Below are 25,635 nucleotides of genomic sequence, written 5' to 3'. Positions count from 1 at the left end.
CAACATGCAGTCCAGCTGGCCTAATGTTGACCCTCACTGTTAGGTACTGAAAGCAGTGCCTCACACGAGTTAGTTGCACCTGTGTGTCCTTCACTGTGATAACTGAGTATCTGAAGATGTTGATTCCCCTTATATAATCTACCAAAAAAAGTGACTAATGCAGTTTGGTAGGCGTTCTGCCTATCACACAGAACTGCAATTCCAAAGATCTACGTATCCGCCAAAGATGTGTGTATTTATGAACTTACATTGACTTCTGACCATTCCTTCTGGGTGCTTCGCTTTTTCTCTCTGTTTGTTATTTTTTTGGGCAGGCTGATATGACGAAGATGATGTTCTGTGTCTGCAACTAGTCATTAATTTTTAAAAATGACTGCAGATTCTAGCGAAGATTAGTTAGACGCTCGCAATTCTTCACTAGTCATAGCCTTTTTGATAGCGGTACATACTTGCTTTCTGTCAATCTTTGAAATGTCTTACCAAAGCAGATACGGAACTATTTCAGTTAAGAATTTAGTTCTAGCATTCAATAAACGAAGAGTGCAGGTCTTGAATTTTGAAGGGCCTGAAAGAGAGGCTCATGTGATTTACTGAAGGCATTTAATTCACTTTAGCATCATTATTGGAGACCCTCTAGATAATACATAATGCCAGAGACGAACCATAATAAGTTGGTCAGAAATATCAGCAGATTTGGATTCATTTCCGTAGTGTCCTTTGAAGTATTAAGTGTGTGGTAAACCTATGAAATTGAGTGGCCCGCACTCTAGAGATGTTTGAAATAATTGTTCAAATGCTAGAAATATTTTGTTATGAAAAGCAACTCACTTCCAGTAGGTGCTCATCCTACTTGAATAATAATCCATTACTGCGGTGATAATATGCCAGTAATAAAGAGGAAACTCTAAATGCAATGTTTCTTGCTTAATGTTAACATTCAAATGTCAAAAATTAAAAATGTACTAACATCCAACCTCTGCCTTACAATCCAATGCAGATAGTTTTCAGGTAATCATCCTTCGAATTCTGTGTGAAAGCTGTTCACTTTCTCTTGTAGATGTCGGGCAAATAATTTTGTTTTCGTTAACAATTCCACTGGCAGGCACACTGACGAATATTGGGAGAAACGTTTAACAGTGGCTTTCACTCGGAGAGCAGCGCTGAAATGAAGTACCAATATGAATGTTTGTACTTTAAATATTCACTCGGAATCAGCATTCTGCAGTTCACACAGTAAACGGAACGCTGTCTGCCATCACATCGCTTCCAAGCCAATCGTGAATTATTAATGACCATTCATTTTCATTCCAACAACCCTCACTGCAGACCTGTTTTGGGTTAAATCGTTCAGATGATTTTTAAACAAAAGCTAGATTCCAGATACTTTTCATCCGGAGAATACTTTACCGTTATCACCTTCAGAGAACCGAATTACACAACTCTCTCCTAGTTTCTCAAACTTCGTTGATTTCACCTGCTTACCTTGCTTATCTAGCAAGCTTACGAACTATATCGCAGATCATGGCGTAAGCACAGCATAGGAATGTAATTCCAGGAAGGAATCTTGTTCGACAACGACATGTGCTCTTCTGTTGAACGTGTAAATGTAGGTAATGATAGGTAATGGGAAAAACTAAGATTTTCTACGACGAGCATCGCTAGAAAACTGAAAAATGGAGTTTGTCTTCTGAAAGCAGATATCCAACCACAATTCCAAAGCCAGGACCGCAATTAAATGTGTTAACATTTCTTAATACGCGTTATACCATTGTATCTCTGGTGGAAAGAAGTGGTTATGAGAAAAATTAATAATCTTTGATTCGCGTTATACCATTGTATCTCTGGTGGAAAGAAGTGGTTATGAGAAAAATTAATAATCTTTGATTTATATTTACTGCGTGACGCGCCTACGATTGGGTGTGTGTTAACATCTCTTAATACGCGTTATACCATTGTATCTCTGGTGGAAAGAAGTGGTTATGAGAAAAATTAATAATCTTTGATTGGGTATGCCCAAACCACAAAGTTTAATTAACATATTATATGTGTTGGAAAAAGTATTTCAACTGTGAGAAGCGCTAGAAGTAAGAAAAAGTAAGAAAGGATTCTCGTACTTCGCCGAGATGTACAAGATGTCCAGAATTAAAGATCAAGGTTCAAAAGGCTGTAGAAAGAGAACCACTGCTCCAGTCTGAACGGCATAGCCGCCCGGTGTGGCTGAGCTTTTCTTGGCACTTCAGTCTGGAAGATGGCTCTGATAGATGTCTGATAGATGGCTCTTTAAACGTCATAATACGCACACCAACAGACATGCGGCTTAGGCTGTTGCTCAGTTTGCGTCCGAGACATCCAACATGACTGTCTCCATAAAGGATAGCACGCTGATGGTGTAGCTCTTTTAGGAGAACGGTAACTGTGCGCCAGGTGCCCTGCAGAACTTCCGGACACTCAAGGCTATGAGAAGAGACATTGAGTCGGTTTCTACAACGGGTCTGGAGAAAATGGTTACAAAATTCGAGAAGACAGGTTATTTTGAAGTGCAGTGTGGCAGAGACAGAATGGCAGCTGACCAGACGTCTCTGGAATGGTTCAAATGGCTCTGAGCACTATGGGACTTAACTTCTGAGGTCATTAGTCCCCTAGAACTTAGAACTACTTAAACCTAACTAACCTAAGGACATCACACACATCCATGCCCGAGGCAGGATTCGAACCTGCGACCGTAGCAGTCGCGCGGTTCCGGACTGAAGCGCCTAGAACCGCTCGGCCACCGCGGCCGGCGTCTCTGGAATACGCGGCCACAGCATTGCAGGAGGGGTCGAGCAGTTGTATGGAAACAGGGAAATACGGAAGCGTCCGATCTAACCCGTCGGCTTTGACCCATGACGTCACAAATATAGCGGAAACGACAATTCCAATATGGCGGATATAGAAACGTTGCATACGTATCACAAAGACGAAAACACATAGAAAAAGAACACACACAAAGGTTTCACAAGAACAATCTGCTAACATTGATAGCAAACAAAGATAATAATAAACAAGTGGTACTCAAGGCCCCCCCCCCCCCCCCCGCCAAAAAAAAACTCCAAACCTAACCTCGTATTCAGGGCTGCGCTACAGATCAATGTGTAGGTCAATCAAAAGATAAAAAAAAAAAGAAACAAAAACAAATAAGAAAAAAAAACAATATTGATTCATTAGACATAACGAGTAGCGACAAAACATATAGACCATAGCCGGCCGGTGTGGCCGTGCGGTTAAAGGCGCTTCAGTCTGGAACCGCGTGACCGCTACGGTCGCAGGTTCGAATCCTGCCTCGGGCATGGATGTGTGTGATGTCCTTAGGTTAGTTAGGTTTAATTAGTTCTAAGTTCTAGGCGACTGATGACCTCAGAAGTTGAGTCGCATAGTGCTCAGAGCCATTTGAGCCATATAGACCATAAAGATTGAAATGACGTCACACACCAAAACACCCTTACGTCACGGGTCAAAGCCGACGCGTGAGATCGGATGTTTCTGTTGACCCGGAAACAGGCAGTTTACAGGTTATTGCCCGAACATCAGACACGTCTGCGAGCACGGTGCATATAAAACCTACGAAACGTCCTGCATTGCTATCCATACAAAATCACGCGTATTCATGAGTTGCTTCCTGCTGACCCGCCAGCAAGACACACCTTCGCTGTGTAATTTCTTGCTCGCATGCGTTGGAGGAGGAGGAGAGGAAGATCAGATTAGAGTTTAACACCACGTCGACAACGAGGTCATTAGAGACGGAGCAGAAGCTCGAATTAGGGAAGGATGGGGAATGAAACCGGCCGTGTCTTTTCAAAGGAACAATCCCGGCATTTGCTGAAGCGATTTAGGGAAATCACTGAAAACCTAAAGCAGGATGGCCGGACGCGGGATTAAACTGTCACTCTTCAGAAGGCGAGGCCAGTGTGGTAGCCACTGCTCCATCTCGCTCGGTCTGCTTGCATGGAAGACGAAAATGAATGACTATGGCACATACCGTGGGCAGATGAAACCTATTTCCATCTCCAAAGAGATATCAATACGTATAATAGCGTAATATGGGCAACGGAAAGTCCGCACGCACATCAACCGGTACCACTTCGGTATACTGATAATTTTTACTTGTGGACCGTCTGACAGCAACTGAATAAAGCACAATTTTAGTGCCATACGCGTTTCGCCTTTATTTTCTGCAAGGCATCATCATTGGCCTGGAATATGTACATATGTTTCCTATTTAATTTACATTTTTGTCACTGTACCTATAGGCTATAAAAAGTTCTGGTGGTTGGTATTTCCTATTAAGTAGTAATGTTTTGAACTGTACTTACAGGTTGCGTGGACAATTTCTTACATATTACGCTCCTGTTGCATTTTTGGTGTTGTTCTTCTTCTTATGAATGCCAATTTGCGGTTTCTTTCCCAAATTCCACAGCACTATGAACTGAACGCTTGTTTCCATGGAATGTTTTGGTTTCTGTTGCCGACTGTCAAATGTTTTTCCAAAGATCAAATGTTATTGCCAAACTTTCGAGTATAATTATTGAAGTATCTGTGATCCGTTCGTGTACGCATTTGTTTGTATTTGTGTATGTATGTATGTGTGTGTGTGTGTGTGTGTGTGTGTGTGTGTGTGTGTGTCCAGAAGGTGAAGGGGGAAGAGTTCTTTATTTTATCTTCTCATTTCCTTTATTAAGTGTAGTAGGAAGCCAGTGCTGATATGTGTTTCTTCATTTATCACATGTTTGTTTTCTGCTATGGTTTTCTGGATGTGGAAGTTTTCTTGCGTTTGTATAAGATGTTTGTCATGGTTGCTTATTCTCATTATTTTCATTTCTCGTTCCATGTTTGTAGGATGATGGTTATGCATGTAGTGCCTATGTATACTGCATCACAACTTTGACATTTAAATTTGTATATTCCTGATTGTTGGAATTTGTCCTTCTTGGTAGCTGGATCGCTTAGGTGTGGTTGGAGGGTTTGCCCAGCCTTATATGCTATTTTGAAGCCCTGTCTCTTTAGGATGTTTGCAACTCTATGTGTTAATCATATAATGTAGGGTTTCACGGCCGGTGTTGTCTTCAGTTAAAACTTCCGGGCTGAGAGGCCGTGGTCGATGTATAAAATTTCCACCTGACGTTTCGTCTCCATCTGCGGGAGACATCTTCTGAGGTCGTCTGGCTACTGCCACTGAGGCTCCAGGCACTCTCGCATTTATAGAGCGCATAGAGGGCACCACCATTCGTCACGTGATGCCGACCGTATGCCTATCTTTGGAAGGCGTCATCATTCTCGATTAAGAGTAATCGATTGTCATTCTGCTGGCGCAACGTCGACATCCATATATTGCAACGACGAAAAGAAGTGTAAACACCCGCTTAGCCGAACATAAAATAAACTTTCGCTTAGGACACATCGAAAAATCGGCGGTAGCTGAGCATGTTTTTCGAGATGGGAATCATGAAATTAAATTTAATGAGACAAGCGTTCTAGCACTTACATCCCATTATCATACGCGCATGTATAGAGAAGCAATAGAAATTCACAAGCACCACAACAATTTCAATAGAAAAGAGTAAGTTTTAAAGTTGGACAAAATATGGATGTCGACGTTGCGCCAGCAGAATGACAATCGATTACTCTTAATCGAGAATGATGACGTCTTCCAAAGATAGGCATACCGTCGGCATCACGTGACGAATGGTGGTGCCCTCTATGCGCTCTATAAATGCGAGAGTACCTGGAGCCTCAGTGGCAGTAGCCGGACGACCTCAGAAGATGTCGCCCGCAGATGGAGACGAAACGTCAGGTGGAAATTTTATACATCGACCACGGCCTCTCAGCCCGGAAGTTTTAACTCTATGTGTTAGTTTATGTGTGTAGGTCATGGTGTACCATCTGGTTCTTTTCTTTTATATCACACCAAAACACAAACAGACACACACACACACACACACACACACACACACACACACACACACACACACACAAATGCATACACGAACAGATCACAGATACTTCAATAATTAGACTCGAAAGTTTGGCAATAACATTCGATCTTTGGAAAAACATTTGACAGTCGGCAACAGAAACCAAAACATTGCATTGAAACAAGCGTTCAGTTCATAGTGCTGTGGAATGTGGGAAATAAACCGCAAATTGGCATTCATAAGAAGAAGAACAACACCAAAAATGCAACAGGAGCGTAATATGTAAGAAATTGTCCACGCAACCTGTAAGTACAGTTCAAAACATTACTACTTAATAGGAAATACCAACCACCAGGACTGTTTATAACCTATAGGTACTGTGACAAAAATATAAACTAAGTAGGAAACATATGTACATATTCCAGGCCACTGATGATGCCTTGCAGAAAATAAAGGCGAAACGCGTATGGCAATAAAATTGTGTTTTATTCAGTTGCTGTCAGACGGTCCATAAGTAAAAATTATCAATATACCGTAATATTACACGCAACTAAGGAAGACAGGACTACAAAAGTTGAAGATGTGGGTACCACTTCATTCTGCAAAGCTGACTGTGTGCTGCGTGTTGACGGTATCTTTTATCATAGGCCTTATTTTTTTTGTGAGTGATGAGTCCTGAGGGCCCTGGTGAAAGCCGTGACTGAACATGTCTTGCACCAGTCTCATGACAGCCAGAAACCGATGTCATTTTGATTTTTATGCTTATGTTTGGCTCCAAGACACTTAAAAACCTACATCTTTTTGTTTTATAAGCGGTTTATGGCCTCAGGACAATTCAAAAGCGATTTTTTCCGTCAGATGTAGAATGAAATTGCCATGATGGATGAGCTTACCTAACTAAAAGTGCCAATATGTTTGACTGCCGAATTTGTGCAGTCACTGACATTGAAGAGTGCGGATGGTATAGCGTGCATCTCAAAACCATAGTTATCATATTGAGATTCACACGTCATTTGCAGCCTTCGCCATTTAGTTAAGAGGTTTACAGTGCAATTTATTGGTAAAATCTTCACTAAACTTTTTATCAATTTATTTATTTGTTTATTTATTGTTCCATAACGTTTCCCCATGCGTCAATAATATGCCATTCAAATCTGACGTCATTCTGAGCAGTGGTTCTCTTCGTACAGCGGTTTGAAAGTGGAACTTTAATAATGGACACCCCATACTTACGAAGCATTAGTTTGGTGTTTCAAAGAACGAGCTGTAAACATACTGTCCAAGAAAGATCCATATTTAGATTACTTGCAAGTAACTACAGAGAATTTAATGTTGACATCTTTAATTTCAAGTACAGCTGCCAGTAGAAAAATAAGCGATTCAGTGGTTATGATTAAATGCATGATCAAATAAGCCTGTTCCTTGCCGAAGCAACAAACAGAATCAGCAGCTGGCATCAGCTTCCGGCACGGACTACACAAAAGATTTTTCCTTTTCCTTTGTCACCAATCCTTCCTAAAATGGGGCCACGCTGCACACATTTACGTCATTAGCGACGCACAATCAACGTTAAATATGAGAAAAGTTTCTGATGGACACTTGACAGAAGAGGCTGTAGTCAAGGCGAGACAACACACGGCCGATTCGTAACTTACAATATTTGTCAATGTTTAATACGTCTAAGAGATACCCATTATAGTGTAAGAGAGACCCGTTGCACCGTAATTCCTCTGTTACACCATATTTAAAATAATTCTCTTGTCCTTTCTTTCTGAATTCCTTATCGTTTTGCATTCTTCCGTGAATAATTCGTGTCATTGTTTTGCAACATGGACCTTTTAAACTAAAAAATGGTTCTGAGCACTATGGGACTCAACTGCTGCGGTCATCAGTCCCCTAGAACTTAGAACTAATTAAACCTAACTAACCTAAGGACATCACAAACATCCATGCCCGAGGCAGGATTCGAACCTGCGACCGTAGCAGCAGCGCGGCTCCGGATTGGAGCGCCTATTACCGCACAACCACCGTGGCTGGAACTTTTTAAACTGATGGCTCGATGGTGATCTCATCTTTCAGCTTCTGTGTGTTTTGGAATTTGAGTTATTACATTTCTCCTGACGTCCGAATGTATTTCGGTTGTTACATATACCGACATGCACAATATTTTATGAATTATGACGAGAAGGCAAGTATTTAAAAAGTATATTCGAGTATGGAAATAAAGGGCGAAACTTAAAGAAACTGTAATTCCCATTTAAGGGAAGGTACTTTAACTTGAAACTTCCTGGAAGAATAAAACTGTGTGCCGGACCGAGGCTCGAACTCGGGACCTTTGCCTTTCGCGGGAAAGGTTCGCAGGAGAGCTTCTGTAAAGTTTGGAAGGTAGGAGACAAGATACTGGCAGAAGTAAAGCTGTGAGGACGGGGTGTGAGTCGTGCTTCGGTAGCTCAGACGGTAGAGTACTTGCCCGCCAAAGGCAAAGGTCCTGAGTTCGAGTCTCGGTCCGGCACACAGTTTTAATCTGCCAGGAAGTTTCATATCACCGCACACTCCGCTGCATAGTGAAAATCTCATTCTGTACTTTAACTTATCTTCGCAGACTGGTCTAACTTGTTATGTAGTATGAGGTAGAAAAGAACTGGTTTCCCGTGACAACTTTTGAAGACACTTTTTTCTTTATCTCTAGTGTCTCTCAACAAGCTTTCTTGAGTTACGCCTTTCTTCCATCCATGTAGTCGATTTTAGTTACGTCTTTCCCGAAATCTCTAACCATTCCTTCAAATCTCTTCATCTAATGGTTGCGAATTTTTAGCTCGGAACGTCTGCAGCAATCTATTCTATCGGTGGCGCACACTTTGGATTATACGGCATTTGTTAAGAAGGTGGCAGAGATAATTGTAAACAGTGAGGGACTGCGTACGAGATAATGGTAGTGTTACACGAAAGGAGCGAAAACTGAAACGTCACCACTCTATCAATATCGAGAACGTAGCCATCTGAGCTGCAGCACACAGTAGTTACGTCAACAACAGTGTCCCATCAGCATGTACAATAAGCCAAATAACAATTTCACAAGAGAACATTGTCACTCTACCGCAGCAGCAATGAGAACGTGAACCTTGAGAATTAGTATTTACGTTATAAGATATTTTATAAGCTGTAATTCTACAGATACAACGACTATAATAATAAAGCTTTCACTTTTCATAAGCAGCCTGATCTTGAAGGCCGACACTGACGTTAGACGATAACACATTCATTGAAAACAACATAACGCTTATTACGGTGATCAGTATATCCGTTAAATCTATTGGTGCTTATGGAACTGAAATCTACCTGCGACAAAGTGTCTGCCATGCAGATAAGCCCAGAGAAAACGTTAGAGTTAAATGAGGAGTAAAAGGAGGTACTGAATCCATTTTGCAAATTCTTCGGAATGTGACCTTCTCGTCTTCATGATGAACATTTATTTAGAGAGACAGGAATGCATATCTGCTTCATTTATACAGCTATTAATGTCATGTATGATGGATTTGGAAACTGTAATTCATTTTCATGTGTAATCGGCGGGTCCTTAAACTACTGGTAACGTGCAGATGTGTATTTTCTCTACATGTAGCCATACGTCTGCTTTCAGTCTCCTTTCACTATAAAAGTCAGTATGTGCACCATGTTACCCAGATTATGGCACTGTAGTAGCACACTATAAACCATGACAAAATTACGAACTTTTCGGGTAAGATAATCTTCTGGACTCTTATTTGTAGCGCTTAACGACTTACTGAATATAGTGGACATGAGTGACACGCTTCAGTTTACTTTGTTGACTTCAGTTCGTCCAGGAAAAAAAAATTGAATATCGTTTGAGGGTATACGGGATAAAATTACTAATATTGATAGATTCTCCTGCCATATTATACGCAGAAACATGTGGTTTATGTTACACAAAGTATATGAGATACCATTCATCACTAAAGTTAAACAAACTGCAGTCCATATTATACAAACATCTGGTTCAGCTGCCTATTAGCCATTACTCATAACAAAAAAATGTTCGAGAAACTAAGCATACAAAAACAAAAATTAAGTCAACAAATTATTATCGTATACCAAAAGAGTGTTATTCCACACTTCGATTCGATGAATCAGAGTTGCAAAAATTTTCAGCCGTTTGAGGTAAGGATTGCACCTCTGTCAATAGGCTGCCACGCAACGCGAAAACAAACACTGATGACATATCCAATTCTGGAATGTACAACATTAAAATATGTTGCTTAAGCAGTCAAATATTCGTACCAAATTCAGAGAATACCTTTTTGGTATCTTCCCCTTATAAGGCAGCTGTTGCTATATACATAAACGGCAAAGACACATTTTTGATAATATAATACTTCGTAATGATTAAGTATTCCACAAATTAAGCAAAATAATCTTCTTTAATTATTAAAAGTCTTCAAGCGCAACAATTCGGAGAAAACATCACTAAGCCAAACCTTGGCCACTAGCTATGTTAGTTTTAAAAATGTTGTAGACTTGAACTGGTACTGAATATCCTGTATAGCAATGAACACTAATCAATCTTTCAACAACATTAGTATTTACATGGGCCGAACACTCCTGCTGGAGGAACATCCACAACTGAGCATTATAGCAGACAATGAAAACACCCCTTCAGTTGTCAGGTATTTTTCAGTGCTTAGACCACGACCTGTTTCGGGCTATTAAATGCCCACCATATGGTGTGGTACTGAAAATTAACAAGAGGCCGATGCTAATTGTAGTTTTTGCAAGCACTAATGTGCATGAGAATTCAAAAATGAAGTACCATATAAATTTTTAGGAAACAGCAGCTGGGCTAGGTGCAGTAAAACATAAATGAATGCCAAAGTGACACCAGACAATACAACGGACGACTGCCTGGGTAAAGAAGTATGGAATGAACACCAGGACACTTACATTTGGTCCTGCGACCCCGAGCGGCGCAGTGTAGAGAAAAGGACGCGAAGTACCACAGCTGACGTTGGGCTGGTAATACCCCGTAACCGGTGGTGGTCTTAGTATTTAAAAATAAAAAAACCTTGCAACTGAAGTGGTATTTTCAATCCGTACTATTTACATGAGAGAGTTGTGCTATATAAAAGAGAACAGTTTATATGACCTATTGTGAAATATTGAGTCTTGCCCCTGTAATAACCTTCACTGATTATTTGTGTAGTACATAGAAAGCACACGGCCTCGTAAAGGCATGCTTAATCGTCACCTGCTAGTAATTTTAACAAACGAGTGCAGCAGCCTGCAATGTCCAACTTACTGCTGATTCTCGTATAATAACTGTCAGCAATGGTTTCATGGGAAAATTGGCCAAACTAAATCAGATTTCGTCCAATTAAGAATTCGGGGTTCCCTTACCTTGTGAAAGAACCAGTATTTCAATACCCAGACTCGCACTACGGTAGAAGAAGTTTCTAATTCGTCCGCCCACCACAGTTTACATTTTCCGTGCTTCTCTAAATACACTCTAGGCGAACAGCTCTTTACACCCAGCCGAGAGAAATGATACAGCCGCAAAATTATGAACCTCGCATTCGACATGATGGTGGTGGAAACACTTGGTCGACCATACACATATAGGTTCTCCGTGGTGCTGTGAAAAGCAAAAGGCAACTGAAATGCCAGGATGGTTCTTCTGAAAATGACACGGCTGACAAGCTCCCTCATACTTGCTCTCCATGTATAATTAACTTGTCGTTACCGTTATTTCAACCCCTTCTTCCATATACAAGTTGCTGTTAGGGACAGTACATTCGACTGTGACGAAACGCGTAAAAATTAGTACAAAGTGGTATGTTAATAGATAATTTCCTTCAGAGTCTAGGCGCTAGAGGCAAATGTTCGTGTTCGTCGATAAGAAATAATTGCAAGGGTATAAAATATCGAGTGAAATAATGTGCTGCACCGAATTGAGGCAGCAAGTCGGCAAGAAATATCTGACTATTTAGATTTTCTACAGTCAGGTTTAGGGATACAAGTAGTATGGTACTGTTACTAGTTTCATTCCCATTGCTACACTTTATCGGATTTCTTTTACTACCCGTGTGGATGACCTCGCACTTTTCTTTGTTTGGTTCTAATTGCCACTTTTCGCACCGTTCATAAATTCTCTCTAGATCATTTTGTAATTGGAACTGACCGTCTGATGAGTTTACTTGACGGTAAATTGCAGCGTCATCTGCTAACAGTCTAAGGGGGCTGCTCAGATTATCACCTAGATCATTTACGTAAACCAGGAAAAGCAGAGGGCCTATGACACTGCCTTGCGGAAAGCCAGATATCACTTCTGTTCTACTCGATGATTTACTGCCTATCACTACGTACTGTGGCCTCTCTGTGTTCGTTAAAAGAGCCCGGACTGAAAAATACACGGCACGAAACTCAGAACCAGGGTATGGTTAAGGAAGAGGATGGATTCCTGTACAGCTATGGCAAATTGGCCGTACGTTTTGAAACAACGTTTCTTTTTGTTACTACGAACTCTAAACGCGTTTTTTTAAATTTTTAACAACGTTTTTCAGTGCTCGAAGCGCTCTAGCGCCTCGATAGATTAACCGATTCATTTCATTTTTTAAAATGAATGATAAATAAACTAAAGGGGCATTAGCTACATTTTATTCATTATTCTAATCTTAAGTACTTGTTTTATACAAAAACATGCAAACAAAGCCATGTTTTTGAGGTATTTTTCAAAACCCCATCATGATGGTTTCCAAAATTCACTCTAATTTAAGAATTTTCTATTTTTATGGGTTTCAGTAATAGCCACGAGTCTGTACAAGGATTCACGCAATCTAAGATGCGCCTACTTCGACAAGGGCTGCAGTCGCCATTTTCAGTTCGATATGAGATAAAAAATGTTTTTCGTACACGAACGTAAATACACTCCTGGAAATGGAAAAAAGAACACATTGACACCGGTGTGTCAGACCCACCATACTTGCTCCGGACACTGCGAGAGGGCTGTACAAGCAATGATCACACGCACGGCACAGCGGACACACCAGGAACCGCAGTGTTGGCCGTCGAATGGCGCTAGCTGCGCAGCATTTGTGCACCGCCGCCGTCAGTGTCAGCCAGTTTGCCGTGGCATACGGAGCTCCATCGCAGTCTTTAACACTGGTAGCATGCCGCGACAGCGTGGACGTGAACCGTATGTGCAGTTGACGGTCTTTGAACGAGGGCGTATAGTGGGCATGCGGGAGGCCGGGTGGACGTACCGCCGAATTGCTCAACACGTGGGGCGTGAGGTCCCCACAGTACATCGATGTTGTCGCCAGTGGTCGGCGGAAGGTGCACGTGCCCGTCGACCTGGGACCGGACCGCACCGACGCACGGATGCACGCCAAGACCGTAGGATCCTACGCAGTGCCGTAGGGGACCGCACCGCCACTTCCCAGCAAATTAGGGACACTGTTGCTCCTGGGGTATCGGCGAGGACCATTCGCAACCGTCTCCGTGAAGCTGGGCTACGGTCCCGCACACCGTTAGGCCGTCTTCCGCTCACGCCCCAACATCGTGCAGCCCGCCTCCAGTGGTGTCGCGACAGGCGTGAATGGAGGGACGAATGGAGACGTGTCGTCTTCAGCGATGAGAGTCGCTTCTGCCTTGGTGCCAATGATGGTCGTATGCGTGTTTGGCGCCGTGCAGGTGAGCGCCACAATCAGGACTGCATACAACCGAGGCACACAGGGCCAACACCCGGCATCATGGTGTGGGGAGCGATCTCCTACACTGGCCGTACACCACTGGTGATCGTCGAAGGGACACTGAATAGTGCACGGTACATCCAAACCGTCATCGAACCCATCGTTCTACCATTCCTAGACCGGCAAGGGAACTTGCTGTTCCAACAGGACAATGCACGTCCGCATGTATCCCGTGCCACCCAACGTGCTCTAGAAGGTGTAAGTCAACTACCCTGGCCAGCAAGATCTCCGGATCTGTCCCCCATTGAGCATGTTTGGGACTGGATGAAGCGTCGTCTCACGCGGTCTGCACGTCCAGCACGAACGCTGGTCCAACTGAGGCGCCAGGTGGAAATGGCATGGCAAGCCGTTCCACAGGACTACATCCAGCATCTCTACGATCGCCTCCATGGGAGAATAGCAGCCTGCATTGCTGCGAAAGGTGGATATACACTGTACTAGTGCCGACATTGTGCATGCTCTGTTGCCTGTGTCTATGTGCCTGTGGTTCTGTCAGTGTGATCATGTGATGTATCTGACCCCAGGAATGTGTCAATAAAGTTTCCCCTTCCTGGGACAATGAATTCACGGTGTTCTTATTCCAATTTCCAGGAGTGTATAATAAAGTGGTAAAACTCCCTTTTTACTAAAAACAATTCTTGTATAAAAAGAATCCTAAAATCCGCCCATTTCTCGTGCCTCTCAATGTCCGCACATATATAAAAAGGGATGATTGAATATCAGTTGAGTTATATGGCATGGGCCCCAAACGACTGTGAAATTATCGTTCGAAAGACCATGCAAATGGTTTAAAAAGAACTGGATTATAGCTTTTAGTAGGTGACTGTCTACATCTTTTAAGTAATTTGGAAACAAAAATTGTGCCATTAGCTGTAAAATTTTATGCTCATTCTCTGCGGGCTTGGATTGTTGCAATCATCTTCAACAAGAAATACGTTGTACGTCAAACTCACATTTCCGTCGTCATGAACCATACAAATGTAGAAGATATGTAATTGTCATAATAATTTGACTTAAACAGTCGATATAAACACAATGTGTCTTGGCAGAATTACAGTAGCACACATTTGGTGATATCTCCACAGTTAAATTTCACTAAATTAAAAGTGCACTAGAAAAGTGCTTATTTGTACTGCACTTGCAGACGTCTTCACGATGCCCGTATGTGCACTCGTCCTCTGCTTACATTTTTGGCTAGTGCAGTCCCTAATTCATATATTCCTGCTGTATCTCATAGCTTTGGGTTGCACGAAAAGTGAAATGAAGCGAAGAGAGGCAGGGAGTGTGCGGGGACGTGTCGATAAAGTTGTATTCTGAGAAAAGAAGGGACTGATATTTGTGTTCATTCAGTCTTATGAAGCTGTTGTACTGAGCGGCTGTAACTAAATATCGAACGTACATTAGTTCTTTCCGTGTTTTTCCATTTACGATAATACTGTGTTGAAAAATTGTTTAGAATGTAAATATAGTTTACTTTCTGAATTAAGTTTTGTGCTTGAGGAGGATCTATGGGAGGTCGTAATATTTTTTAATAATGTCTGGCAGGTTAATTTTTGCTGTCAAGAAGGCGAATCGCCAGAGACTATATGGGCACATGATCTTGTAAATATCTGATTGCAGTTGTGAGAAAGGACTACCTTTGTTTTATTATATGAAGTTAATGACGTATCTTTTCAATTGGTTTTGCATTTTATAGGCTAACCCTAGCATGAAATTGAATTTTGAAAATACCCTAAGTTTTTTGTCTTTTACTAATAAGTGTATTGAATAGACACTAAATTTATCTCCGTTTTTTCATAAGGTAGTAAACGTTGGCCTGCTACCTTGCATTGAAATATGCACATCACTGGTATAAAACAGAAAATTAAGTTACAAAATGTACTGTGCCATTCTTCGATTGAGAAGGGAAAGGGTTTACGTTGATGTGATTTCCATTCCGATGCATCCTGCCGTTAATTCAGGGCAAAGTTCCCCATCCGAGAGAACGGAAGTCGGTGGAGGGAAATACCTAAGGGCTGGCAAAAAACTACCGCAACGGATCCGGCAGACAGCATGGACTGAAGGGGTTTACGATGTTTTTTTAATATCCGCAGAGGCGGAAGCAGCTCAAAAGCTAGCGGGCTTACACCAGCAACTAGCGGATGCAATGCTGATAGCATTTCCAGCATACTATTATATCGAAAATCGACATTATGAGCCACGGCTGTATAAAGATGCGTGTTAATTCTTACAACAAAGTAAAAACGACAGCCAGTCTGGTTAATAATATTATTTATTAAGAATAAATAACATCGTTGCTGGTTTTGGACAGACAGGTTCACCGTCAAGCAGTTGTTCACCTCTAAAATTGCATTAAATTTCCTGCTAGTAACTAGTACGAGTAAAAAGACCTATAAATCAGGTGAAGTAAAATGAGATGTATGTAATATTATACGGGAACAGCCGAACAATGAAACTGTCTGTTCGAAAACGACAAGAGTGCTATTGGGTTTAATAACCGACATTAACATTGGCTGATTGCTGTTTTCCCGTTTTGGAGAAACTAATTGCGTTTTTGCACAGACACGGCATTACCATGACAGTATTCGACAAAACAGCGTTGAGCTCACCTCGCCAGATTCTGAGAATTAAAAAAATGCAAAACTAATCTAATAAAGCTTAACCTGAATATTAAAGGTAACAAAAAATATCCGTCTCTCCAGTTAACACAAAATTATTCTAATGTTAACATTACTACTAGTCACAATTTCTCTAACATAGTTAAAGGAATATAAGTGAAATGTACACGGAGGTAACAGAAGTCATGGGATTTTTTTTCTTTATTGAATTTCGATTCCCCCCGAAGAGAAGTCATGGGATGACGATATGCACATTTATACGTGGCGGTAGTATCGCTACACAAGGTATAAAAAGGCAGTGCATTGGCGGAACTGTCACATGTACTCAGGTGATTCAATGAAAAGGCCAACGACGCGAATTAATGGACCGTAAAAGCGGAACAGTAGTTGGAGCCAGACATGCGGCATTCCATTAGGTCATTCAGAACTCCGAGATCCATAGTTTCATGTGTGTACTGAGAACACCAAATTTCAGGCATTAACTCTCAACACGGACAACACAGTGTAAGTAGGCTGTTTAGGTTTATATGTTGGTAACGCCACGTAGCGCTCTGTATGAAAATCACTGATTGTGCTGTGTGCAGTCTGTGGCTGGTTGGCATTGCTGGAATATTCGCTATTGTAGTGTTGGGCAGTTGAGTGTGAACAGCGCGTAGCGTTGGGCAGTTGGAGGTGAGCCGCCAGCAGTGCTGGATGTGGGGAGAGAGACGGCCGAATTTTGAGAGCGGACGATCTGGACGTGTGTCCGTCAGAAAAAGGAAATTTGTAAGACCGGATGTCATGAACTCATATATATATATATATATATATATATATATATATATATATATATATATATATATATATATAATGACTTTTGAACACTATTAAGGTAAATACATTGTTTGTTCTCCATCAAAATTTTTCACTTGATAACTATGCGTATCAGTAGTTAGTGCCTTCAGTAGCTAGAATCTTTTATTTAGCTGGCAGTATTGGTGCACGCTGTATTGCAGTAGTTTGAGTAACGAAGATTTTTGTGAGGTAAGTGATTCATGGAAGGTATAGGTTATTGTTAGTCAGGGCCATTCTTTTGTAGGGATTATTGAAAGTCAGATTGCGTTGCGCTAAAAATATTGTGTGTCAGTTCAGTGATGATCAGAATAAGTAAAGAGAGAAATGTTTGAGTACGTTCAGTTTTGCTCAGCTGTTTGAAAATCAAATAACGTAAGAGGTTTACCAGCACAGTCATTCTTAATTTTCCAAACGGGACGTTTGAACAGTGGCCGACGGCATTCACGTAACGAACGAGGGCCGTGGCGTTTGTGTAGAGTTGTCGGCGCTAACATGCAAGCAACTCTGAGTGAAATAATCGCGGAAATCATGCGGGACACACGACGAACGTATCCGCTAGGACAGTACGGCGAAATTTGCCGTTAATGGGCTATGGCAGCGCTAACAGCACGACATAGCCTGCAGCGCCTGACTTGGGTTCGGGGTCAAGTCGGTTGGACCGTAGACGACTGGAAAACCGTGGTCTGGTCAGATGAGCCCCGATTGCAGCTGGTAGGAGTTGATGGCAGGGTTCGAGCGTGGAGCAGACCCCACGAAGCGATGGGTCCAAGCCGTCAACAAGCCACTGTGTAAGCTATTGGTGACTCCATTATGCTGTGGGCTGTGTTTACACGAAATGGACTGGATCCTCTGGAAATGGTTATGTTCGGCTACTTGGAGACCATCTTCAATCACTCAGGGGCTTCATGTTCCAAAGCAACGATGGAATTTTTATGGATGATAATGCGCCTTGCTATCAAGCCTCAATTGTTCACAGTTATTTTGAAGAACGTTCTGGACGGTTCAAGGGAATGATTTCGCCACTCAGATGACTCGGCATGAATCCCACAGGACATTTATGAGATATAATCAAGTGTTCTCTTCACGCACAAAATCCTGACCCAGCAACACTTCCGCAATCACAGACGGCTGTAGAGACAGTGCGGCTCGGTTTTTCTGCGGGGGACTTCCAACGGCTTTCTGAGCCCATGACACATCGATCTGCTGTAGTCCGCCGGACAACACAATAATAGGAGGTATCCCATAAGTTCTGTCATTTGACTGTAATCATCGATTGATTGTATGTGAAATCTTATGGGACTTAACTACTAAGGTCATCAGTCCCTAAACTTACACACTAACTAACCTAAATTATCCTAAGGACAAACACATACACACCCATGCCCGAGGGAGGACTCGAACCTCCGCCGGGACCAGCCGCACAGTCCATGACTGCAGCGCCAAAGACCGCTCGGCTAATCCCGCGCGGCTGTAATCATATATGTGAACAATCGTCTAACGATCGACCTATCGGTGCCAAACAGCTGGTGTTGCAATTTGGTTCAACGAATAGCATTATTAACAGTGGTTGCTTGCTGCCTCTGTTTTATCGTAAAAATTTACGTCTAGTTCCCACTACTCACATTCCATTGCTCAAAATTTAGCCTGGGCTCGTCCTGACAAAATACGCGAGTTCTACTTACGTTTGATTCCATTTTTCTTGTGGCGTTGCTAACCAACAGAAACAAGTGTGCTAACATTACTCACGTCTTGGGTTCCGACATCAGTAGAAAGTTCAATAGAGTAAAATGATAATTAAATCAAGACCCTCCGCTGTCGACAGGCGTTGATATACATCAACGAGGACAGTTGAAAATGTGTGCCCTTACCGGGACTCGAACCCGGGATCTCCTGCTTACAAGGCTAACCGACCTTTGACCTTCTTCTTCTGTGCGGGTGCACAAGTATTGCCCGAACTCTTACGGGGCTCGGTGAGATTGTCTGCCGAAGGTATGAGTGTAATGGGCAGGGGCACTACGAATGTAGTGAGAGAAGAGAGGCGCTGTGCATCACGGTGTAGCTTGCTCGCCAGGTTTCGAGAGGGTGCGTTTCTGGATGAGGTATCGAATATATTGCTTCCCCCTACTTATACCTCCCGAGGAGATCACGAATGTAAAATTAGAGAGATTCGAGCGCGCACGGAGGCTTTCAGACAGTCGTTCTTCCCGCGAACCATACGCGACTGGAACAGAAAAGGGATGTAATGACAGTGGCACGTAAAGTGCCCTTCGCCACGCACCGTTGGGTGGCTTGCGGAGTATTAATGTAGATGTAGATGTAGATGTAGATGTAGTGTGTGGACATTAAGTTGGGAATGTGGGTCTCACGGGGAGCGTGCAAGGCGTAAGTCCCTACAGTCGCACTATCCTCTGTGCACTCGGTGGCTCAGATGGAAAGCTGGCACGGTCAGAGGGCTGCTCGCCTTCTGTAATAAAAAAAACTGAGTAAAGGAATCAACGATCAACTTGAACGGATGTCTTGTGACGTCCGCCCAGACCAAACGCAACGAACAATACCAAAAAATTGAAAAAAAGAAAGAAAAAATGGCTAGAGCGTCTGCCATGTAAGCAGAATATCCCGGGTTCGAGTCCCAGTCACGGCACACATTTTCAACTGTCCTCGTTGATGTATATCAACGCCTGTTGATAGCGTAGAGTCTTGATTTAATTATCATTTCATTCTAGAGCGCTGCTTGGTCACCATCTTCATCTACTAACTAGATTAGTTTGAATCTTCCAGAGTCTGCAGTGTTATACGTCTTCCGGAAAGTTCTCTAAGTTACAGACTGTCCCAAAAATAATTTAATTAAACTTATTTCTTTGTGACTGAAAGCGGTCAACTATAAATTGGTCACTATTACGCCTAGCACATTTAGTAGGCTATTTCGACTGATTTTTCTATCCATCAATGTTCAATTATTCATACCTTGCCTGCCTTCCATTAAGCTGCGCGATATCTGTAAGTGTGACCTACTCTTTTAATTTCCTTTTTTCGGTACTGAAGTCAGATAGCGTTACAAAATTGTTTTAGTTGGATCATGAGTTTGATTATAACAATGCACAATTTTACTAAATCAGGGCTACCACTTAAACAAGTAGTTCAATTACTCATATGGTAGTACACTTACAACGTTAATCTTTCTTCCTTCCTTACTACGGTGCAAAGACTTGCAGTGACCTCCCATCTAACATAATGAAAGGAATTTGCAATACCTACGAAGGCTGAAGAAAACTTAAAAAGCAACTTATTTACGAGTCCTTCCATATCATCTAATTACAAGGACTGAAGGATTTAAAATTACTGTTAGGTGCACTGAATGTCGACATACTCATTTAAAGCTGCATTACAATAGCAGCTTATCGGAAATAGGCTTGCGTTCTTATGGATGGAGCTAACTAGTTTCTTCGAAAAATACCAATGCAATTCAGTAAATAATAATGTATCGAACGATAAACAGAAGTTACTTACTACAACCGAGGAAACAACCTTCTTCGAGTATTCTACGTTAAATTTAGCTCATTCAAGGACAAAAAGAACTACACGTTACAAGACAGCTTATTGTCAACAACATCTACAGATTAAGTCTATAAAAATTACTTATCTTTTTTTGATATACTACTTCACTTCTTCCACCCACTTCTTGACGAGATATATGGAAAAAGACGAGTAAATCAATGAATGCAACAATGGGGCGATCGATTTTTAAAACCTAACTTTCTAGTTCTCTGTTTAATTTTCAACCAGAAATGCAATCGCCACTGCCAACTTCAGTACTCATATCGGTTCGCATTACTGTTTTGCTTGGCTAGCAGTTTTATTTGACTACTTAAGGCAACAGATTCCAATATTTTATTTTGACATATTGAACAATAGACTTTATTTCATTGCAGATACTGCTCTTTTTTTTTTTTGTCTGTGTAATCGATCTTCAACTCTCTTCCCGTCGGAAATGAAGTATGACCCTTTTAGTAATGAAATACAGTATCGGAATACAGAATTACGGCTGCAGGGAACTGCGATTCATGCGTCTCCGGGAAACTGAAATTACAAATCATGAAATCGTTTCCAGGAACAATGCTGCCACCGACGTAGCGACAGGGGAGACCGTTGTAGAAGAGGAAATTAATGTTCGACTACCCGTTCCCAGTATGTTGCAAATTCTACGTGATACGAATACAATTATCTGGAGGGTTGGGCCTCTAGAGAGAAGGATATGTTGCAAATGAAATTCCAACTCATTTACTTTTGCTTAAATGTCTTCATTAACAGTGGAATTACGCATTCGCAGACTAGTCCCCTTTCGATATTTACTGATAGCAGTTTGATTAATGAGTGTGACCTGGAATGTTAATTTGAAGAAAATACGAGTATAGTGGACACCGTAGCACTATTCCACAACTACCAGATGCTCGATCGTATTTGTGATTGGTGGAAACTAATAACTCGGTGTTTACATATCATTTTGGCACACAGGCCGGCGGTAATTCAGAGCATGTCCAGCGCGAACAGTTACATAACCGCTCATTAGGCAATTGCACTCGCAGTTTGAATTTATGAAGCACGTTGATCGCTATTGCGCGCGGTTTAGTTTTGTTACAAACGGTTCTATAGAAATCTATGATAGTACAAGAGCAGTTTTGAGAGCATCATAAATTACAAAAATTCCATACTATATCCAGTATTCGTCGCCGGGACTCCAAGGCTGGGCAGCATACACGTGAAGTGAAAAGACGCGAATACACTTAGAAGGCGCTGAGAATAAAACCACGTAAGCGGCATAAAACAGAGTTAACAACTTATGACTAAGCTGCTTCCACAAGTGAGACAGTCACTAGGTAAAAGTTAAAATAGTCTGTCCGATTTTTAGTTGTCTTTCTTTACACATGTCTATAGCCTGCTACCCGAAACATTCAGAAAGGTTCCTCAAGAGGTTTCTGTCTTATTGAATTTCTTACGCGCTGTGCATATCACATAACCCAGTAGTTCCTGGGGAATAATAACGTAACATTTCCTATAAATTTACTGTTTTATCTTGAGGATACATAGTTTGCCTCTGTTATTAGTTGAAAACAGTCTTGGTTGCAATTGTAGTGTTTTTATTTATCAACTACACGTTTCACCTTATGTAGGCAAAACTCGCACTTGACTAGAAAATGATATTGCGAGTTCATCGCTTCAAATGTCGACGTACCTTTCACATTTTAATGTAAGTATAAGATGGAAATGGGAAAGAAGTTCACCCGCATTACTTCTTCCTCCCACGCTGTGCATCTTTCAAGTGTAATAATTTTACTACGGTATTTTTATAAAAAGAATTTTATTGTTAGAAGTTCTTGACGCAGTATTGCGTGTTATGGTGGGGCTCTTCATCCGAAATCATGGTCCTGTATTAGTAATGTTCTCGTTCTAGTGATATATGATACGTAATACCTGTTCAGGCGCAGCATCTGTGTGTTGTATTGTACACACTGGTATTATATTTTAAATTTACCGCCTTCTTTTGAATTTTTACTCCGGCATAATTTTAGGGTAAATTAATGCACAGGTGCTGCTTCCAGTAATTCTATCTAATTAATGCTTTATGTGCATTATATTTATAAAGTTTTAATGGCCATGTATATTTAGTTTACGTTCTCTCATTCTTACCAGCAGCTGCATGGCAGCGTCACCGACTGAGGTGATTCTGTATTAGGCGTCAGTACTAGCACACGACGCTGTGGTGCATTATTCTAACTACTAAAGCCCCATCTTATTCTATAATTTGCACCTGTGAACGTGTACGCGTTATGCAGGTCTTGGAGCCACTCAAGTCCTATAGAAAGGTAAGACCTTATCATAAGGCTTCGGCAGTATGATTGCATTTCTGAGTGTCCGATCATTGATCAATTCTCTTATCCGTTTTTACTATTTTATATTTCTAGTAATAACTGAGGTTAAGGAAGGCGATGGTGGCCTGATGTATTCGATGATCCCCCTCAGCTACACTGTCTAAAAGAACGTCCTAAGAGATACCAAATTAAGGTATTTGCTCTTTCAGTATTTGTTCTGTTTATGCTTGCTTTTAGGTTATCCATGTCTGCACAACGCGATCGCAATCCTTAAACAGATGTATTTCTTCCTTGTTTTCTACGTAGATCAGCCTGAAGATGCCTAAATAAGGTGAAACGCGTAGTTGATAAATAAAAAACTTAAACTGCAACCAAGACTGTTTTCAAATAATACTACTAAACACTGGTTTGCTCATTCATGCCAGAGATGGATTGGAAGAATTTCAATAGTTTGCCTCTGCTGCAGTCTCTCTATACATATTTTTGTCAATTTCTTCACTGAACTTAATTTATGTATTATATCCAGTACTAATATGTATATTTAATTTTGGCTGATTAACACAGCAATGAACAATGCTGAATCCTTTACAGACACTGGTGTCTTTGTAATAGCATCTTTATGTATTAAAAACGAAACTGCAAAAATTAACCAAATTATCATATCACTGATACCGAGTACGGTGGAGATAACCGAATTACCACTAAAGAGCACCCTGCACTAGCAGGATGGAAAAAAAAACAGTCTAGCAGTAGCCTTGGACCAGTCATCATCTAGCATCACCGATGTGAACACAAATAAGAGCGGTTGTTTTTATTCAAGAAATTGATTTAAAATACAATTTTGGCTCGAAAAAAGTCGATTTGAATATAATAGACACTGAAGTATACACAGTGAATTAATGTTTTATATTTGTGGTGCTCGAACTGTTACGACCGATTTTCGCTATCAATGCAATGATTCATTGGTTTAGACTATCACATGGGACTGATTGTGTTATGGCAGAGTTTTACTTATTTAACGTGGAGCAATAAATAATTTGTTATCCCACGCGTTTTAAGAATTGGAGCATTATTTTACTAACGTACCAGCAATCCCAAAATCTACACTGGCTTTCACTGATTAAAATAGCGCATTGGAAGCCGCGACGTACGGAGAAGAATTTCAGTGGTGTTAAGAAGGCAGTTATAGAAGATGTGAGGTAAGTGGATCTCCACTCAGACTACTAGCTAAACTCTGAGTGCAAACTACAGTCTGTCCAACGTAGTCTTCCATTTGCAACTTCACGTAAGCAACAACGTAGCCTTTTAGTGTGTTAATTTACAGTACTAAATCGTGTTGGAGAGAATCTAAATAGCCGGCCTCTACGTCAGGAGAGACTGTTATATTTAATTCAGTTTTATGAAGGTGAACCACTATACCTTCTTGGTTTGGTCATGTTCTTCCACTCTGTAATCACGCACCACGTTTATACAACGTTTATCACCATATTCCATTCCACACAAATCCATGTCCGAGGCAGGATTCGAACCTGCGACCGTAGCTGTGGCGCAGTTCCAGACCTTAGCGCCTAGAACCGCTCGGTCACTTAAGCCGGCTTTTCATCTTCAACTGCAGTCGAACAGTAGACTAAATAAATCCTCGTTTTCTACTCAAAAGCCCATACTTTGACATTTTTTCCACCAGTCTGTAGGGCCATCGTCAATACACATCTCGAACAAACAATTTTCTCTAAATCCGTTGTCAAGCATAAACTTCAAAGGACGGTTACTTGTTTTGACTATAATTTTATTTTGCCATTACGTCTTTTCCAATGAGTTAATATACACTGCAGGAACGTTTTGGTCTTTCATTGTTTTCCAGTAACTTTTGGTTTGTACACTGTCACATACTAGCCTCAGATAAGTAAAGATATGTAACCCCGTCCATATGCGGTTACTTTTTCTGTCAGCTGTTCGACAAAGAATGTATTGTATGTGCGTGATCTACCGGTTCCCAATCCACTTTGTTCTTCGAAATTTTCTACCTCTTGGTCTATTATATTTGTATGATTTATCTGTAGAGTACCGCTCAGAAACTTTCCCACTCTGCTATCTATTTTTCGACATCGAAACTGCGAGTAGCGTTACTGTTATTGAAAAAAAGTGTAGTGATTATTCTAATCAGTACGAACTGAACCATGAGAAAGTATGTGATGAGCACTAAAAGTTTCTGCTCGAATGGTGATTTATTAAACAAAACCACAGACAAAGTAGATTTTGTCAAAACACAAAACAGCTGAGAATACTGCTTGCTGTTACTTTGACCAACTGCTGTAATTGTGTTATGAAGACAATAGTTTAAACGGTTTCTATATGTTTACGGAGACAGTTCTTGATAACAGCAATAAACACAAACAAACAAATGCACTCTGGTAGCCTTTCTACATGTCACAGAGAATTAAACTTTATAATTATTTACATACCCGCCAATGGGGTGTACGTGTACGAAATTGGAATGAGATCCGATCATGTCTTCTGTGTGCCTCACTTTCCAGGCCGTGTGTATCATATTCTTAGTCGCAATTACTCGTTTCGCTGGCGCGTTTTCGTTCTGGAATGTTCGATA

General features: G+C 41.3%; 1 protein-coding gene across 1 annotated transcript in view; it reads right to left on the bottom strand.

Moving 5' to 3' along the window:
• LOC126176598 (uncharacterized) overlaps window positions 1–25,635 on the bottom strand; it is a 290,206-nt gene that overhangs the window by 255,326 nt on the left and 9,245 nt on the right. The window lies entirely within an intron of this gene.

This window comes from Schistocerca cancellata, chromosome 3 (genome assembly GCF_023864275.1).
Source record: "Schistocerca cancellata isolate TAMUIC-IGC-003103 chromosome 3, iqSchCanc2.1, whole genome shotgun sequence".
NCBI lineage: Eukaryota > Metazoa > Arthropoda > Insecta > Orthoptera > Acrididae > Schistocerca > Schistocerca cancellata.
Note: the sequence above shows the minus strand (reverse complement) of the source record. Positions and strands in the feature narration are given on the sequence as shown.